This window comes from Simochromis diagramma, unplaced genomic scaffold (genome assembly GCF_900408965.1).
Source record: "Simochromis diagramma unplaced genomic scaffold, fSimDia1.1 OVJJ01000176.1, whole genome shotgun sequence".
Lineage (NCBI taxonomy): Eukaryota > Metazoa > Chordata > Actinopteri > Cichliformes > Cichlidae > Simochromis > Simochromis diagramma.
The window spans coordinates 5,797,369-5,803,094 of NW_024386892.1; the positions used below are offsets into that span (position 1 = coordinate 5,797,369).

The 5,726-nt window shown below is 37.4% G+C and overlaps 1 long non-coding RNA gene across 1 annotated transcript; it reads right to left on the minus strand.

The window, feature by feature from the left end:
- Nucleotides 1-266: 266 nt before the first annotated feature.
- Nucleotides 267-1,232, minus strand: LOC120734774. The gene is made up of 2 exons (XR_005696113.1): nt 1,112-1,232; nt 267-357 (listed from the first exon to the last, which is right to left on the minus strand). It is a non-coding gene; the product is annotated as an uncharacterized LOC120734774 (long non-coding RNA).
- Nucleotides 1,233-5,726: the final 4,494 nt, after the last annotated feature.

Consider the following 5,726-nt stretch of genomic DNA (forward strand, 5'->3'; position numbering starts at 1 on the left):
TGGGCTTATCAGGACATTCAAGTAGAATATGATATCCAACCTACCACCAATATACACAGATTCTGTAAAAGTTACCACACTAAATGTCCAGTTGTGAAATATGATGACAGACTTTACTTATCAGCTATCTTTCAATTAGTTCATCAGTTGAACTGGATAACCTAAAACTTAAACAAAGGAGAACATTTCGCAGTTCAACACTTACATCATCATCGAAGCATTTTATGACCCTAGTTAGCCCTCCTATGCCACTCTTGATTTTTTTACAGCTCCACGAACCTCTCCATAATGGTCAAGCACAGCAAAAAGGAACCCTTTCAGGTCAACAGATGTAAGACGGGCAAATTCTGCTTCAACCTGAGCAATAGAAGAAGAGGGGTGGGGCCCATTAGAGAAAACACAAACACACAAAAGCAAACAAACAAAAAGATGCACTTTACCTGCCTTTCAGTGAACATGGAAGTTCAGAGAACAGTAAGCTCTGTCTTGAAATCTTTTAAAGTAGAATGATTGTGAAAATGACTTATGTGATGTAAAATTTTAGTAAATGTGCGATTAAAAGAACACTGAGTAAAAGGACAAGTAACAATTTCCTTATTCCTCAGATGTTTACCCTGACGAGCAATACTGTTTTATTCCAACTGCCTCATTAAAGTTACACAACAGGCTTTTTACATTAAAGCCAGCAAGTCCATTACATACTCCCTTTTTAGATCTGAAATACTGTGCACATTCTGTGTATATGTAGTGGACAGCAATTTACCCAAAAGAGTGCAAAGTTTCCAAGTCCACCTCATTTAAATTACAAATACACATGTGATCATCTAAACCTGTGAAAATAAATTAATGACAAACTTGCAGTTATGGATGTTATTACAACCACAAGAACCTAAACAGTCTGTTCCATTGCTTTTGTTAATGAATCATTTGTTGGTAGCACGTCTGAATATTTAGTTTATGCCACCTGCATGCGATCATCAATAGTGCAATATTACTTCTTAAGAAGTACCCTGACACTACAATCTTTATAACATTTGTTCTACAGAGCTATTAAGGTACAATATAATCTGTGGTGTTTCCAGTATGACAAAATGCACAAATTGTAACTTACCATTTGACTCCACTGACAAAAATAAATCCCCAGCATCAAGTTTGGCTTCACAGACCTAAAATAAGTAAAATAAAAATATATGTTATAATTATATTGTTTTTGTAGTCTAAGGAGCTTGGAAAGAAAAGCGTCTGGACCTTAAGTTGCTTGAAGACTTCTCATCCGAGAAGCTTCTTCAGTTCTAAGGTCTTCAAGCAACTTAAATAAATCCAGACACTTTTCTTCCCAAGCTCCTTAGACTACGATGACCTGGATGACTGAGAACCTTCACAGATATATTGTTTTCGCCATTTATTCATGTTTGCTAATTTTCTGACATATAAACAATGTTAGTTTTGTTACAATACAGGGAATGCAGTTTAATTAAAAGGTAAATTATGCAAAAAAAAAAAACCAAAAAACTTCTGCAGCATACCATGCCAAAAATCAGTGTCTCTTATGCCAATTATTTTATCAAACTTAAACAATTTGGTCATACTGATCACAAGAGTTCAAAAATAAGTCAAAATGGAGCTGTTGTTAAGCATAAAGCATTTCAGGGTAACAAATAACTGCACAATATAATTAAAGCAAAAAAAATAACACACTGGAGGACTATCTGATAAAAACTAATATAATGCTGGTTTGTAGACCATATTTTGTCCCAATCCTCAGTGAATTCTTGCAGCTTAGCATGCAGCAGTAAATAACAACTTAAGTGATTACATAGGGGTAAACAGATGACAACAAGCATAGCAGTCCTGCCAAAACATTATTTTTGAACCAAGCCAGTTATTGGAAATATTGCCAAAATGAACTTCCACCAAAATACAACAGCCTGTGAACTTGAAAGGAATTTACAAGTACAGAGACAATATGAAATAAGCTTTATTAATTAGCTGAGTTTTGAGTGTACAACCTTAAAGCTAGCAGCACAATACTTGTGATTTGGTCAGTGCCACATTTAACCCATAAAAAATGCCATATGTCAGTTTATTAGGTTAAGTTTGGTCATAACACACAAGCTGGACCTTGTCGGCTAAAGTTACATTAGCTAAAGCAAACATTTCGGTAAAAGAGAAAAACCCACGTCATGCCATAAATTCAAAACATGTTCCAACTTTTGTAGCTCTCTTTCCTTATAGTTATAACCAATGTTACTCACCTTGAAAGCAGATTCCAATGAAGACGATTGGAAAACGTCCAAGTAAAGTGAGCATGTTGTTAACCGCCAATTCCCCATGATGCACCACGATAGCAGTCACGTGGGACAGTTTTGAATCCTGCTGTGCTCAACTTACCCACATTGTCAAGTTCACATAAGTTGCTGATTTAGCTGGACATGAGTTTTCAAGTTAGCTTTTTTTGGTGTAATTGGGACGTTTTTAACTTGTAATTCTATGTTATAACAACAACTTCAGTCATCTATCGTCAAACTGATATAGAATAATATGTTAAAATAGCAAACATCTAGAATTACATTTTACAGTGTGGGTGAGGCAAAGACAAAAACACACCACACCCTCTCCAGATTGTTAACATGTTAACTGCTTCTTTTAAGGATTCTGGTCTGGTTTCTGTATTCTGGTCTTCTGCCCATTTAGTGCCTTAGAAACCAGTAGCAACAGTTTTCTCTTTTCTCAGGTTAGATTGCAGCTGTTCAAGGCAATGCTTTGTATTACATTTAATGGCTATTTAAGACAGAGTTTTGTATTTCATCTGATGTGCCACAGTGTATTTTAAAAGTGTCCCAGAAGTGAGTCATATTATCAGTCTACCCCCCCCACACACACCTTACTGGCACACCTGTGTTCAATCATTAACCAATCTCTTCAGGATATGTAAACATATTTAGCTTTTTTTTTTTACCTCTCACTTGCCAGATTGTGTTGAGTTATTACATAACCTTTCCAGTCATTATGACTCTTTTATCTAGTGTTTTCTAGTGTACAACCTTTGGATTCTTTCATGGATTTCTGGGCTTCTTCTAGTGGGGTTAGGTTAATTGATGATTCTAAATTTCCCATAGGTGTTAATGTCTCCCTGTGATAGACTGGTAACCTGTCCAGGAACTGGGATAGGCTCCAGCTCCTCCCCCCCCAACCCTGAATTGAATAAGTGGAAGAGAATGGATGGATTATATATAGACAATAGGGATATAAAAACAGGTTCAACTATCAGTAGAAACAGCTTGGCTATGTATTGTGGCCAACACTGTCGCCAGTGAGTTTTTGAAAACAGCTCAAAAGAGGCAAACCTTCAAACCATCTCCCCAATTTTAAACATTACTTTTCTGACTCACACCAAATGTAGCTATAGAGGTCTGTACACATGTCACATAATGACTCTCACACATTCTCACATGATGCTTAACAACAACAGTTGGTCCACTTGTGATTGGCACATCATCCAGAGGCAACATAAAGTCTTTCTTCCACCCTCAAACTGAGCTGTCAATCAAACTGGAACAGGGCAGCACTGCAATATGCGCGCTGAAAATAGACTGTCGTCACCTCAGGCCTGTCAAGGGATACACAGAACATAATGTACAGGTAGCCACAGAACTGAGAAGCCACATTCACCAATGCAGTCTGTGGTATTGTGGGATAAAGCTAGCGGCTTATCGCTCCTCAGGTGTAAAGTTTGCAAGCCTCCCGTCACTGCACTTTTAGCCATGACTGAATCCTTTTGTGCTTCACATTGTAAAGTAGATGTCCTGCAAAAATTGAGCCTTGCGGTACTTCAAGCAGGCACAAAAGTAATATTAACCTCACTCCCTTCAGCCATCTATGCTTATAACTCATCTATCTATAACTCACTCTCCGCAATTTAGAATTTTGAATGTTTTCTTAACTGTCTGTCTTAACACAAATCTGAAAACAGGCAATCAGTATAGTTTCTTGTTTGCACATGTCTGCTTCAGACAAGTCACGTTTTTTGTGCTTTCTCTTCCTGGTTAGCCTATATTATTTTAGTTGTGGAAGTGGGAAATAAACAGAGTTGGTTGTTTTTTTTTTTCTCGCTTCCTTAAAAAGAGTATTTAAAAGTAGAATGGGAGGCAGAGCCTTTAATTTAAACCTTTAGGCTTAAAACTTTCATAGCATATAGTTAGGGCTGGATCAGGTGACCCTGAATCCTCCTTTAGTTACGCTGCAATAGGTGTAGGCCGCTGGGGTATTCCCATGATGAATTGAGTATTTCTTCTTCAATCACCTTTCTCACTCACTATGTGTTAATAGACCTCTCTGCATTGAATCATGCTGTGGAAGAGAGCCAGAGATTAATAACAAGTATGTCTTTTGTCCCGTCTTCCTTCTTTCACCCCAACCGGTCACGGCAGATGCCCCCCTCCCTGTGACTGGTTCTCCTTGAGGGTTTCTTCCTGTTAAAAGGGAGTTTTTCCTTCCTACTGTCGCCAAAGTGCTTGCTCATAGGGGCTCATATGACTGTTGGGTTGTTCTCTGTATGTATTATTGTAGTGTCTACCTTACAATATAAATTGCCTTGATGTGTCTGTTGTTGTGATTTGGTGCTGTATAAATAAAACTGAATTAAATTGAATTGAATTAACAAGAGCTATATCTATGCATCCTCAACATTTTGTTTGCACCACACATTATGAATTATATTGGTCTACTGATTTGTTCTCTAGTCAGACTCAAGTGTCTAGACTCAAGTGCCTCAAGTGCAGAGTAATTTTACTTTTTCCTTTAATTTTTGAAAATCAAATGTTTTTATTACAAAAGGCTGAAATAAAATCATTGAATCATGGAGTCATTGAAAACAGAACTCTGTATTAAAATTATACAACCCTTTAATTTAAAAATCAAGTCTGTTGTTTGAAAAAATAACAATTTTGAAAAAGTTTATGCTGTACAAAACATCCAGATTTTGGAGTATTGTATAACTGATTTAAAAATACAGAAGTAGTGCTACATGTTGCATGGGGATTGCTCTGAGTTCAGAAATAGCCTCACTGCAAAGCATTCCGCAATAGGTCAGTTTTGTTAATATGCAATGAAACCAGCACTGTGTCTAAGCTCATTTTCATTTCACCTTTATAGCTGAATTATCACAGAACCAAGGACATTTAGCAAAGAATAAAAAAAATGTACAGGGTGGGCCATTTATATGGATACACCGTAATAACATGGGAATGGTTGGTGATATTAAAGTCCTGTTTGTGGCACATTAGTATACGTGAGGGGGCAAACTCCTCAAGATGGGTGGTGACCATGGGGGCCGTTTAGAAGTCAGCCATCTTGGATACAACTTTTGTTTTTTCAATAGGAAGAGGGCCATGTGACACATCAAACCTATTGGTAATGTCACAAGAAAAACAATGGTGTGCTTGGTTTCAACGTAACTTTATTCTTTCATGAGTTATTTACAAGTTTCTCTTTGTTCACAGCCATTGACATTTCAAAGAGGTTAACACGTGAGGAGCGGATCGAAATTGTGTTGATATCTGGTGAACGCAGTAACCGGGTCATTGCAGCAGATTTCAATGCAAGACACCCTACGAGACCACCCATCTCCCATGCTACAGTTAGCAAACTGCTTGCTTAGTTTCGTGAAATTGGTTCAGTGTTGGATTTGCCAAAATGTGGACGCAAGAAAACTGTCACTAATGAAG